Raw genomic sequence first — 14,194 nt, 5'->3', positions numbered from 1 at the left:
TTTAACTAGCTTTTAATGTTGTGAAGAGACACCACGAATGTGAGAATTCTTATAAAGGTACTGTCTTACAGTTTTAGAAAATTAGTTCATTTTTGTCATAATGGGTGACATGGCATTGTACTGGCAGATATGGTGTCTGAGGAGCTGAGAATTCTACATCTTGATCAGTAGGCATCAAGGAGTGACCATGTGCCTTGCTGGGCATTGCTTTAGTATAGGATACCTTAAAACCTGCCCCTGCAAACAGGCCACATGACCTAATGTCACTTCCTATGAGCTGAACATGTAACACATGAATCTGTGTGACAATTCCTGTTCAAATTATCACACATAGTAACTAAAAAGTATTCAGGAATAAATATTGGTAATGTCAGATATGCTTATGAATATAGCATGCTCTATCATATGTTTTTGTTATGTCACATTTAGGATGAGTTGTAAGTTGTCTACTACATTTTTCTTTGAATATAATTCAGGATCAGAAACAGGCTGAACCACTTTTCCAATCATCCCTTTTTTTTTTTTTTTTTTTTTTTTTTTTTTTTTTTTGCGACAGGGTCTCTTTGAATATCCCTGGCTGTTTTGGAACTCACTCTAGACCAGGCTGGCCTTGAACTTGGAAATCTGCCTGCCTCTGCCTTCCAAGTGCTGGAATTAAAGACATGTGCCACCACTGCCCAGCCTCCAATTATATAAGTAAATATATAAATTACATAACTAAATAATAGGATTCTACTTACTTTGTTGTATGTGTTTGATTTGTGTCAGGGATTTCCAGTAGATACTATATCTTTCTAAGTTACCGATGGACACTTTAAATAATGACATAATTTAAGTAGAAACTTGGGGTATTCAGGAAGATAATTTAGCTGTTAAGCACACCAACTGTATTTATTAATGACCTTAGGTCTGTTCCCATCTACCAGTTTCTACCTACAACTATAGCTCCGGGGTACATCTTGCCCCAGACACCTGTACCATGTGCAGGTACATGCATGTGAAAGTAAAAGTAAGATGGTAGGGTTAAAGCTAAATTAACAACATACAGTACATTTTCAGAGGACTTAAGTTAGGATTTCGGCACCTAATCACATCTATCTTTGTAGAATCTGAAACCTGCTCTATGAGGGCTCACATACACATAACAATTGGAAAATGGATAGAAGTGTTTGAAATTAAATATAATTTTTTTTCAAGACCTGGCTAATTCTCCTTTTTTTTTCATATACATCCTACTCTATATTGGGTAATTTATTTTTTCAGGTGCTCATGATGACTTAATTTAATAGTCAGAACGTGAGAACAGCTGAGAATTTACATTCCTGAAAACTAGAGGTAAGAAAGGATTTGACTTTTTTCCCATTAGGTCAAGAAAGGTAATATAATTTGAAACATTTCCATGCATTCTAATTTTCTGAGTTAAATTAATTTCTTTGTGATCGGTGTGGAACTTGGGCCTCCCATATACTAAACCAAGAGTGGTATAAAGAAACTACAGCTGTAGTTTGAATCAGTTTATTTTTAAATTTTTTTGAGAGGTGTAGTAGGCTATCATCAAATACCCTATGTGGTTGAAGGTAAACGTAAACTTCTGATTGCATTGTCTACCAATCTCATACCCTGGGACTAGAGATGTACATCCTCATTCCTGAACTATGCAGTTTCAGAAATTGATGCATTTGTTCTTTCCTAAGAAGCTAGCAATATTTTCAGATCTTTCATCTTAATAAAATAATGATTCAATACATGGATACATGTTATCCTTTAGTTAATTGTCTTAATATATTCCAATATTCCAATAGTTACTTCACTTATTTCTTAGTAAAAAAAAAAAAGCATTAACAGGGCTGGAAAGAAGATGGCTCAGCCGTTAAGATAATTTACTGCTCTTCCACAGGTCCTGAGTTCAAATCATAGGGTGGCACACAACAATCTATAATGGGATCTGATGCTCTCTTCTGATGTGTTTGAATACAGCCATAGAGTACTCCCATACATAAAAGGAAATCTTTAAAAAACAAACAGTAAAACAAAGCAAACACAAAATTAAGAAAGTTCTAGAGATAGTAGTTAGTGAGTATTGTTTGTGCAAAATTCCCAAGTTTAGTTCGTAGCATCCATGCTATCAGACATATGCACAAGCAAAGACACATAATTACAGTAATAAATTACAGCAATAAAAATAAATATTTAAAAACTTGACCCAAGCACTGTAATTATTTATTTGGGATCAAAGTCTAATAGGCACTTGATGATATTACGGGAGAGCATAGCACCAGGAGCATGATGCTGGTGGTCACTTTATATCCTTAGCCAGAAGTTAGAGAATGATCATAGGGATAATGAGTGAGGAAAAATAGGTTCAAGATACAATCTATAATTATAGCTTGAAAGTTATTTTTTTTGGCAAAGTAGCAAGGATAATTGCTATATACAGTGAAAATTAAAATAACTAAACAAAACAGAAAAGTGACAGCCCAAATCAGAACACTAAATAGTAACATTACAAATTACCTCTATAAATAAAATGATTTGAATAAATAAGATAATAATCACATGTCATTCAAAATTATTATGTTTTTATAATAAAAATGAATAAATGGTACTCTTTGATAAGTGAACTAACAGTTGTGGTTTTCTTGCTGTGTCCTCTCAGGCGGTTGCCGAATCGGATAGCCGTTGGTTCTACAGCCACTATAATGATCTGAAAAGCTGAATGAGTTGCATGAACACTGTCAGGAATCATAATAGAACTCAGCTAATTGGATAGAGAAGGGAATGTTGATTTGAAGACAATTACTATATAAAGATTTTCTCATTGCTGCTGTGCTGTTGCATTAACTCAAGAAGTGGAGACACTTCTACATGGATAAGAATTGTGTGATTGAATTGATTGTGGAATCATCTCAGTGTTTTCATAAGTATGAAGTGTATTTCATGATACTTTTGAAGTTAGTTATAGAAATTTTTTTCTATTGATTTTTCTATTTATCAGTGGGTTTCAGTATATATATATAGCATAGTCTGACAAGAGTGGTAACATTTAGAAATATACCAGGTACTGTTAGGACAATATTGTATGAAGCTTTACTTTTATAGTGCATGTCAAAGTTTTGGGGTTTTCTGGTACATATTATTGGATTTTTATTTATAAAATACTTGTTATAAGAGCAGCTAATTATGGGAATTACAGTTATGTGTCAAAATTCTATTACTTTGAAGTACATTGGCTAGGTATATCAAGTCTTCAGTTGACTAAATGTAGACTTAGCAACATTAATGAATTTGGCCATTAAAACGACAGGAATTTTAGTCAACATTCCTCTCATATATTTGTGTATTTATTTATATATGTATGTATGTATTTATTTATTTATTATCAAATCATCATGCTGTTCATTTCTGTTCATTGTTTGAGTATCCATGCTAATTATCTATTATTCTTAAGTATATATTTATAAATAAGTCTGTAAGCAGGTCATCATGTATGTCAGATGAAATACTGTGTTTTCGACTCACTCTGTTTTATTACTAAGTTGTATATAAATTATGCATTAAATACAAAATGTTCTCTCTTATGCCATAGTTTTGTGTTTTTCTTTTGTAAACATCTTTTTGGTCATATCATACTTATTTGTGTTATCTCTGTAGTTTTTCATCAGATACTCTGCCCTCTCCCTTTCCTCATTATTAATGTGCTAGAATGTTTAATAATGCATATTTTTAATAATAGTATTACTTCTCAAACTCAAGCATATTAGAACACAAAATTTGCTTTATGACTGTTTTCTTTCTATTCTTAGCTGTTCTGTATAGTTCAGACTCTTTTCTCTTATTTTTCAGAATATTCACTGTATGTAGTCAATTTTTTCCTCAGAGTTGATGCTTACAAATACTTGTCAAGTTGGAAAAATTCACTTTTACTTTTATTTGCATCACACTTAATAGATTAGAAACTAGATTGCTTTTAATTGAGTCTTCATTTACAACCTCAAGGTATGTCTTTCTGTTTGTAACTAAATGATTTCTTACCTGTGAATTCCATTATTTCACTACTATAATGTCTGGTATCATGAAGTCAATATGTTGGTATATGAAATTCATTTTCAGATCTTTATTCAGTAGTCTCCATTGAATTTCTAAAATGTTGAAATCCTTACTGTCATTTGATCATGATTAAATGGATTAGTAATTATTTCTAGAATATACAAGCATGAAGTACTGATATATTTTCTTATTAATATTCCATACTAATTTTTTTCTGCAAAATCTGTATTGGTTCAAATGGTTTTGGATTTAAACTATCTTGTTTATAATATAGCCTGGGACACATTGCAATCTAGTTCAGGTTGAAATGGAACTTTTAAGAATCCATCTCCTCAGCACCTCCCTCAAATAAAGTTAAGATTTGTCTTTTTGTTTTGTTGTGGGGGTTTTTTTGGTAGCATTTTAAAAATTTTTATTAGGTATTTACTTCATTTACATTTCAAATGCTATCCACAAAGTCCCCTATACCCCCACCCCCCACCCCACTCCCCTAACCACCCCTTCTTGGCCCTGGTATTCCCCTGGACTGGGGCATATAAAGTTTACTAGACCAAGGGGCCTCTCTTAAAGTTAAGATTTTTGAGAGTTGAGTATTTTTCAATTTTATTCTTTGGGCTAGAGAGATACCTAAGCAATTCAGAGTAACTACTACTTGTACAGATTAAGTTCCATTAACTGCAGCTACAGTTGCAAGATACAACAATACCTCTCCTCTCTGGGAACTTTGACACACGTTCACATACCCCCCACACAGGCATATAATAGCAATATTTAAATGTATCCCATTTAACAAGTCTGATTTCCTCTGCAACTGAACTTTTTTATGTTTGTATTTGACACTATTTCTGTGTTTTTTTTTCCTGAGACCATTTAAATGGAGTAGTTTAACTAGAGTATAGCTTGTTAAACTTAAGGGTGTAGGGTGTAATGGTATATACTTATAATCTCCTTATGATCATTATGTAGGACTATTAGTATTTGATGCCAGACTGGAATTGAGCAGTAACTTAAAATTTTAAAGTGATTGTGTACAGAATTTTGTTTTGATCTTCATCATATGCTGAAGTGTTTACCTAAATTCAGGAAATAATAGTGATTTATAAGTATTAACTAATATACAAGCCTTTTTCATATTTATGAGCCTTATTCATTTTTTTTATTACTACAGTAATGAGTTTTTAGGGCTATAATTGTATTTGACACACATGTATCAAAAAATAGTAAATTCTTAACATTTTTAAAAAAAGTACATTATGTATAATTTTCACATACAATTTAATTTTATCTTATTTGTAAAAAATGTGGGATTTATATTTTGAGAATATTTCTATATTCCTCATTTTAAAATATGCACTTTTATCATGCTCTCCTAACATGAAAGCCTTTCCTACTTTTGTGTTTGTTGCTTTGGTCTATTGATTTTTGTTAGTAATCCTGCTTACAGCATTATTTTTATTAACATGAGTGAGACTATGCCACTCTATCACTTCTTCCTAGCAACTATTGATTGCCTATAGATTCCCAAGAAGTGTATGGTTATATGAAACATACCCCATAAATAATCAAACAGAGATTTATGCTTTACATTATCCATCTGTGATTGCTGTAAAACCATTTGCAGTAGCCATTTCATTTCCCGATGACAGAATTTGTGAGCACTTTGCTCTTAAATTTTTGAAACTCACCTCTCAAAGCCACTTGCTCAAAGATACTTATGGCTCAGTATTGACGGTTTCACTGATGCTAAAAGATGCTTCTCTTACATTAAATAAATTTAGAAGCAATTGTTTAACTTAACTCTCATTACATATTTATACCATTTGGCTCGTTGTACCTGGAAATTGGTTTGTTGCTTGCTGTGAACATGAATGAATTTGTACCACATATCACTTTCCATCCTGAAGAAAGCTAGCCAGTATAGATTCATTTTTCAGTTGCTGCTTGTTGAATATGCATGTCCTATACCAAAAATAAGTGGTATAATCTGCAGCATGACAATAACTGATTTTGTATGACAAATGAGAGGAGTGACAGCCTATTTGATTTTGTTGCTTTGGAGTCTCACTGATACCAACATACATACAAGTATTTTATATCAGGCCCTGGGGTTTGTTTAAATGTCTATGGCTTCTGGAATCACCATTTTCCACATGTCAGTATACATAAAAACATTTTTGAAAAAAATCTATAATTCTACTTATGTTCTCTCCGTCAATGATAGAATCACTCTTTTTTTAGAGCTCTCAGTTATGTTGTTAAGGTGCTAGTGTAGGATCTTTCCAGTTAGTTTATGAGAGCACTTAGAGATAATGAAGTTTTCTCTTACCACTGCTTTCATTGTGTCTTATAATTTGATGTGCTGTGTCAGCATTTTCATTGTGTTTCAGGAAGTCTTTAATTTTTTTATTTGCTCTGACCAAGTTATCAATGCATAGAGTTGTTCAATTTCCAAGAGTATGTGAGTTTTCTGTTTTTGCTGTTATTGGAGTCTAGCCATAGTTTGTGGTGATTTGATAGAATGCATAGGATGATTTCAATCTTCTTTTATCAAATGGTTGTTTTGTGAATGATTATATGGTCAGCTTTGGAGAGGGTACCCTGAGGTGTTGAGAAGAAGGTATATATTTGTGTTAGGGTAAAATGTTCTGTGTATATTGTTAAATTAAACTATTAGTTTCACCATGTCTCTGTTTAGTTTCTGTTTCATTGACCTGCCCATTGGTAAGAGTTGGGTGTTGAAGTCTCCCACTATTAATGTGTAGGGTTCAGTATGTGCTTTGAACTTGAGTAGAGTTTCTTTATAAATAGGGGTGAGAAAGTATCCTCCATCTTGCTTGATAAATTTTGAAAATCTATTTTATTGAATGTTAAAATGGCAACTGCTGCTTTTTTCTTTGGACCATTTGCTTGGAAGACTTTTTTCCAGCCTTTTGCTCTGAGGTAGTGTCTTATTTTTGTCATTTAGCTGTGTTTCTTATATGCAGGAACATGCTGGCTCCTGGTTTTGTATCCAGTCTGTTAGCTTATGTCCTTTTATTGGGGAATTAAGTCTGCTGATATTGAGAGATATTAAAGATGATGGTTAGTTCTGGCTGTTTGTTGTTGTAGGTGGCATAATTAATATGTGATTCTTTTGTTTCTGCTGTGAGATTATTAATTTCTTGGTTTGACTTATGATACATTAATGAAGAATTGTTCCTTAATCATTATGAAGGATATATTTTTATCTCTGCTGACTAAAAGTGGCTTAATACTATTTTTTCACATTGCAGAATTTTGATGCCAGCTAATTTGCTCATACCATTGTTTTGGTAAGGGTATTCAACATTATATACTGAGATAGTATGTGTCGTTTAGGACAAGATATGTTTGTTGGAGACTGAAACTGGATGAAATCTTTTGATTAATATAATAGTTCAGGAATAAATACAAAGTATTTTTCTTATTTATATCCTTTTAGTCTCATGAACTCCTTCCATCATCTTGTCTTCTTTGTGACTTTAGCATACTAAGTTCAATTAATGCTGCCTTTTCAATCATATGAGTGCCCTGTGCTGCTCTGTCACTTGGGAAAATTGAACATTATGTTTATTATGTGTCATGTATTAATTCCTATAATTTTGTTGTTTGTGATACTTATTTCTCATTTTGTAGTATAATTAACTTTTTTTCTTTGTGCTTTCTTGGGTAGTTTTACCTTTCATTTTAGGATAAGGATTACTTCTTCTGCCCTATATAGGGTCAACTTTGTTATCATATAATCCTTTAATCTGCTTATATCATAGAATGTTTTAATTACCTTCCCAATGTCATAGTTTTTTTGCTGAGCTAAATAGCTGGGATTCACAAATGTGTCCTTTCAGTATTTGCATTGCATTTTTCATTACAATTCTGATTTTTTATTTTTGTTCTGATAGGCCTATTTTTATATATGCCCTTGTGTTTCCCTATTTCATTTTTCAATATACCATTTTTCAATTTGTTTTTTGACATGAAGAATATGTCACGAACCTATTTACTGTTCTACATGCATCTTGTCTCAGAATAACTATCCTTTCCTTCAATTGGTGTATATTTTTTTTACTATGATAGTACTGAAAATATTTTCTAATTCTTTTTGCATGCAGTTTTTTTCCATTCTTCTTTGTCCATAATTCATAATTTCAAGATATATAACTTAAGATTCTCCTTGATGAAATGTACCAAATTTCTGCCTTGTTTTCTTCCTCCCTCCCTCCCTTCCTCCCTTCCTTCCTTTTTTTTCTTTCTCTTTCTCTTTCTCTTTCTCTTTCTCTTTCTCTTTCTCTTTCTCTTTCTCTTTCTCTTTCTCTTTCTCTTTCTCTTTCTCTCTTTCTCTCTTTCTCTCTTTCTCCTCCTCCTCCTCTTCTCTTCTCTTCTCTTCTCTTCTCTTCTCTTCTCTTCTCTTCTCTTCTCTTCTCTTCTCTTCTCTTCTTTTCCTCTCTCTCTTGCTCTTCTCATGTTTTTATTGGTTATTTTCTTCATTTACATTTCAAATGTTATCACCTTTCCCTGTTCCACTCCCAGAAGCTTCCTATCCCATCCTCCTTCCTCCTGCTTCTATGAGGGTGTTCCTCTACTCACCTACCCACTCCTACATCCCCACCCTCAGTTCCCCTACACTCTATCAAGCTTTCATAGAACCAAGGACCTCTCCTCCCATAGATGTATGACAAGGCCATCTTCTGCAACATATGTAGCAGGAGCCATGTGTACCACTTTATTGATGACTTAGTCTCTGGGTACTCTTGGTAGACTGGTTGATGTTCTTCTTGTGGAGTTGCAATCCCCTTCAACTCATGTCCTTTCTCTAACTTCTCTATTGGAAACCCTGTGCTTAGTCCAATGGTTGGCTGCGAGCATCTGTCTCTGGCAGGGCCTCTCTGCCTTGTTTTCTTTCATGCCTTGATTTTTTTACCTTCATTTTCTATCCTAATTTTCACTGTACTCTGTATTTGACTTGTTCATTTCTAGGATAATTTAAATTTTCTGTAGTATATTACTTGCCTTTATTTAATAAAATTATATATCCTTAACTTATTTTATCATATCTTTTTTGTTTTCTTTTTGGAGGTCCAATATTTATTCACTTTTATTTATTTAGGGAAAGAATCTCCCCAGACCTCCACTATAATATTAGTCACTTGCAAGACTGCCAAAGGCCTCACTTAATAGGAAAACAGAATAATAGTTGAATATACAAAGGTCATCTCTTAGTCACTAGTTCAAACACAATGAATATAAGTTTAAAAAAATATTTTAAACAGTATATAACAGCAGGGAAATGAGAAAAATAGGGGAGGAGGAATGAAAATAGAGGTAACTATAGGGAGGTGCTCAAAGTTTAGAGGTAAAGCTTTGCAATTGGGTATCTCTCTTGATAGTGTGAGGCACAAGGACCCAGGAGACCAGGGCCAGAATATATAATTTGCTAGTACAATTAGACGAAAACAGGACAGAGGTGGAAAGGGAAAAAGAAAGGACCAAAAGCAAAGAATAAAAAGTACCATAGTTAAAGAACACTGCAAGGTCAGTTACTCTGGTTATTAAAAACAGATAGGATAGATACAGGAGAAAAGATAGATGGATATATAGCATACAAAACCTATGATGTGAATGGGTGTGCTACCTTCCATGAGGCATGGGAAATCTACTAGTGTTTACTCTGAAAATCTTTATTTGCCCTTTTCTATCAACTGTCAATAATAGACCAGGAATTATTGGGCTTTAAAGATAATCTCTATACTCCATCTATTATGAGTTTTTGTCTGACTTGATGTTTTGCATATAATCACGGCTTCTTTGAATTAATAAGTGTTAATTTTTTTCTCTTTTTCTTTACTTACTTTCCCCCTACCTCAAGACAATCACACAGTACTCTTCTACAACCTTGTCACTTACATCTTTTTGTTTTCTCCTATACAATGTCCATAAGCCTTGGTGGAGGTGGTAATAATATACTAGTTCTATGTGGACCTGAGCATCCAGTCTTTTATCCTCACTGTGTAAACAAATTGCATATATTTCCATTAACATCTGTCTACTGTGAAAAGAAACTCCCCAGAAAAAAAAAAGCTTATATTGGCTTTACTTTGTAAGCATAATTATAACTGTACAAAATGGAATTTGGCATAATTATTATTTAGCAAAATAGCAATAGCATTTATATCCAATGACTTAAGACCTCTTTTGTTGTCTTTTGAGGATTACACTGCCAGGCATCAAGTTACCTCTAGTTTAACCGTCTTGATCCACTTACTTATAATTGTCATGCTGCTGTTGAAGATCAGTACTGTAGGCTACAGGGTCTTCCATGAGGTGGGATAGTTGATATGTTTTCTCCCCTAGCAGCTTACAGAAGAACATTACACCATCAGTGAAGATAGCCAGCATGAATAAAGTCTCCTAGTTTTCAGATTGACTTCCACTAGATCTTATATGTGATTTGCTTTTCAGTAGCGTCTTTAAAAGTAGTTGTGGCCAGGTGTTGGTGGCACACAACTTTAATCCCAGCACTTGGGAGACAGAGACAGGTGTATTTCTGAGTTTGAGGCCACCCTGGTCTACAGAGTGAGTTCCAGGACAGCCAGGGCTACACAGAGAAACCCTGTCTCAAAAAACAAAAACAAAACAAAAAAATCTAAAAGTAGTTGTGTGTAACTAGGGGAAATGTCAGTCACTTTTTGTTGTTTTAGAGCTCTGAAGACATTTTGGCCAATAATTAATAGTGAGGTATCCCATGAGTTTTAGTATTTTAGTTCAGTAATACTAGCAATAAAGGGGAAATTTTTTGTATTTCCTTTGATACTGTTATCTCTGTCCATCAACTGAAGTATGTGTTATCTTTTAACATAAGGACTTTCCATGTGATTATGGAGTTACCAAAGTCTGTTGGATTGGAGACCTTGGGATCTTCCTGACTTAAATGGGACATATCCTACCTATATCGTGCTGATATTAACATTTAACAATCCCTATCTTATGGGAACATTGTTTACCCATAAAAAGTAAATTTTTGGAATACTTACAGATTAAGTAGTGTTTTTAGATGTATTTTTCATAAATCATTAGTCTGTTGAACACACACTATTCCCATTTCTTTGAACCCATGAGTCCTGCTTAACTATTTAAGTCTCAGTATTCCTGACCACATCATTTATGTTACTATCCCTTGTCATATTTTTGTGAAGTGTTTTACAAGACAGTTGGCTTCTATATGGCTTGATGTGCCTTCTTCAGCCTGATTTTTCTATACTTGAACATACTCTGATTAGGCCTGTGCCCCATCAGGATTGTACTTCAGAAATTATTGTTGTTACTGCAACATACTACCCCTTAGCTCTTTTTTAATTTTTTTAAAGATTTATTTATTTTATGTATGTGAGCACACTGTAGCTGTACAGATGGTTGTGAGCCTTCATGTGGTTGTTGGGAATTGACTTTTAGGACCTCTCCTCGGTCCAGTCAGCCCCTCTTGCTCTAGTCATCCCCACACACTCAGTCCCTGTTCTCTCCAGCCCAAAGATTTATTTATTAAAATCTATAAACAGATACACTGTAGCTCTCTTCAGATGCACCAGAAAAGGGCATCATCTCATTACTATGGGTAGTTGTGAGCCACCATGTGGTTGCTGGGATTTGAACTCAGGACCTTCAGAAGAGCAGTCAGTGTTCTTACCTGCTGAGCCATCTTGCAACCCTACCCCTTAGCTCTTAACATATTGCCTTTCAAATGCCTTTTCCTTTCTGAGACCTCTAATTGTGTTCCATGTTAAACCTTCCCCCCCCCAACAGAAAACAAGAAATGAGATCTGAAGTTAGGATTCATGTAGGGAAAAACTCTACCAGTTACAAAATTTAATTTTCCATAGTATATGTTTAATAATTATCTCGTCATTCATCTGTTTATGAACATCTATGTTTCACTTTCTAGTTATTGTGGATAAAGCAACAATGAACAGAAATGTCTAAATATTCCTTATAGTAATACATAAAGTTCTTTGGGTATATGCCCAGGAGTAGTATAACTGAATCATGGCAGTTGTCCATTTTCTCTGTGTGACACTTGCTGTCCGGAACTCTCTTTGTAGAAATGAATTGCCTTTTACCCAGATATCTACTTTCTTTTACTCCTGAGTGCTGTGATTAAGGTGTTCACCACCATTACGCTGCTGATAGCTGTATTTATGTCTTGTAACCAGAGTGCTTTGGAAATTGTCTGGGATAGTTCATATTTTATAACAACAGTGTGAGCCTGGCAGTGGTGGCGCACACCTTTAATCTCTGCACTTGGGAGGCAGAGACAGGTGGATTTCTGAGTTCAAGGCCAGCCTGGTCAACAGAATGAGTTCCAGGACAGCCAGTGCTACACAGAGAAATCCTGTCTCAGAAAAACAAAACAAAACAAAACGAAACTGTGTATGAGATTTACACAATATTGGTTGCCCTTTTGTGTTATGAAATATAATCTTTTTAACTATACATACACACAATCTGCACCCCAAACATTATACACATAGTACATATACATACATGTGGGTATAAGCCCAGGAGTGGTATAACTGAATTTTATGACAATTTTTAAATTTTTTTATTTTATTTTAAAGACAGAGCATCTCTGTGTAGCCCAGGCTGTCTTGAAACTCAATCTGCAGATATATCAGATCTCATCTATATGTGTGTGTGTATATACATATATATACATATGCTTATATGCATATTATACATGCATGTATACAATTGTAATATACATATGTTCATGTAATATAATACACATATACACACATGTCTACACACAGGTGTGTGTGTGTCTGTGTGTGTGTGTGTGTACATGCGCATGTGTATGAGTAGTAGTAGTAGAAGTAGAAGATTCTTTTCTGAGGGTAATAATGTCATTTGATTCAGGAATTTTTTAGTACCTGTAATTTCCCCACTCTTGACTCTGCCTTAAATTCAACTAGGCAGCTGGTTTTTAACACCAACTTGTGAGTATCCTTTATTTTACGTTTAATAATATCTTGTCGCCGGGCGTGGTGGCGCACGCCTTTAATCCCAGCACTCGGGAGGCAGAGGCAGGCGGATTTCTGAGTTCGAGGCCAGCCTGGTCTACAGAGTGAGTTCCAGGACAGCCAGGGCTACACAGAGAAGCCCTGTCTCGAAAAACAAAATAATAATAATAATAATAATAATAATAATAATAATAATAATAATAATAATATCTTGTCATTCTGGTGACTATCATAGGTTTTACAAGGAGGTAAGCCATTTAAATGGATACCTGACAAAAGGTACCACAAAATAGTATTGCTATGGAATAATGAATTTCCACATGGAGTAATGATTATATGAGTCAGTGGGTATTCTTTAGAATTATAATCTAATTTTATCATATGGAGACACAAAAGATTTCTTTGACTTAAAGCTGACTAGAATGGATGCTTTATAGAATTCAAATTGAATGTGATATGAATTGAAGATTATCAGAGGGTAATATTTCGTATTTGTAATCCCAACTCTTAGAAGGCTAAATCTGCAACGTGAGAACAAGTACAACATGTCAGCTTAGAGTGTGTCTCTCTTGACATAAACAAACAGAAACAAAAATGATATGTTTCTATTGACATTTTAAGAATAATTGATAATATGGGATTGGAGATGTGAAATACCCGTAAAGAGCATATGCTGCTTTTGCACAGAATCTAGGTTTGTTTCCCAGCACCTATATTATAGTTCACAGTCACTTGTAACACCAATCCCAGGTAACCTTTATGCTGTCTTATGTCTTCTGATACAGGCATATACATGCTTGCAAGAAAAGTACTCATATACACAAAATAGAAGTAAATTGCAAATAACAAAACACAAAGAGGCTGGAGAGATGTTTCAGCAGAAAATAGCATGCACTGTTTTTTGGTTTTCATGGGCAGTACAATCATGTACAGAAGCATATAGAAGTACATATACATATGTGCATAAATTTAAATTTTAATATTCTTTAATCTTCTTTACAGTCCAGTCGTTATCCACCATGTGGTCTACCCTCTAAAATTGCCTTATTACATTCCTCCACCCCCATCTCCAAGAGGATGTTCCCAAACACCCAATCCCATCAGACCTCCCCACTCCCTGG

The 14,194-nt window shown here is 34.2% G+C and overlaps 1 long non-coding RNA gene across 1 annotated transcript in view; it reads left to right on the top strand.

Moving 5' to 3' along the window:
* The window catches only part of LOC115063627, a 33,206-nt gene that overhangs the window by 2,727 nt on the left and 16,285 nt on the right, over nt 1-14,194 (top strand). Inside the window, exons 2-4 of the long non-coding RNA XR_003843483.1 lie at nt 1,264-1,335; nt 2,657-2,921; nt 3,844-3,996. This is a non-coding gene — a long non-coding RNA (uncharacterized LOC115063627). The remainder of the gene's footprint in view (nt 1-1,263; nt 1,336-2,656; nt 2,922-3,843; nt 3,997-14,194) is intronic.

The sequence above is a fragment of the Mus pahari genome, chromosome 1 (genome assembly GCF_900095145.1).
Source record: "Mus pahari chromosome 1, PAHARI_EIJ_v1.1, whole genome shotgun sequence".
NCBI lineage: Eukaryota > Metazoa > Chordata > Mammalia > Rodentia > Muridae > Mus > Mus pahari.
Note: the sequence above shows the minus strand (reverse complement) of the source record. Positions and strands in the feature narration are given on the sequence as shown.